At 39.0% G+C, this 426-nt stretch overlaps 1 long non-coding RNA gene across 2 annotated transcripts in view; it reads right to left on the bottom strand.

Annotated features, from left to right (window-relative positions):
• Nucleotides 1-39: 39 nt before the first annotated feature.
• The window catches only part of LOC119590348, a 6,217-nt gene continuing 5,830 nt past the window's right edge, over nucleotides 40-426 (bottom strand). For both annotated transcript variants that reach the window (XR_005230255.1, XR_005230254.1), the window contains exons 4-5: nucleotides 307-399; nucleotides 40-159 (exon numbers count right to left, since the gene is read on the bottom strand). This is a non-coding gene — a long non-coding RNA (uncharacterized LOC119590348). The remainder of the gene's footprint in view (nucleotides 160-306; nucleotides 400-426) is intronic.

Here is a 426-nt window from a genome sequence, read left to right on the forward strand (position 1 = left end):
GATGCATATGCAAATGAATATAGAAAACACAGAAGAGAGGCATACTCAGGCCTCGAGGTCGCCTAATGATGAATTTCATCGCGTGCAGATCAGGTAAAATGTATTTGACCGAAGTAAGCTGACACGTAAATAGTAGCCTGATTACTTCTCTCAGTTTATCTGAAATGAATGAAAATGCGTTGTGAAAACTGACTAAAATGTGAATGATTATTATTATTTCAGTTTCATCCATGGTTACAATGCCTTTTAGTGACTGACGAAAACTATAAAGTCAGACTATGCTTTCGAGCATTGTGTGACACCAACCAGAGTTAACGTCGTAGATTTTTTCATATGTAGGAAAGTACCACAAAGGTTCGAAGAAGTAGACTGAGCTGCGAAGAGAGGCCACCAATTCCCCTGGATAGTATGCACAGTATTAGCAGT

The sequence above is a fragment of the Penaeus monodon genome, chromosome 27 (genome assembly GCF_015228065.2).
Source record: "Penaeus monodon isolate SGIC_2016 chromosome 27, NSTDA_Pmon_1, whole genome shotgun sequence".
NCBI lineage: Eukaryota > Metazoa > Arthropoda > Malacostraca > Decapoda > Penaeidae > Penaeus > Penaeus monodon.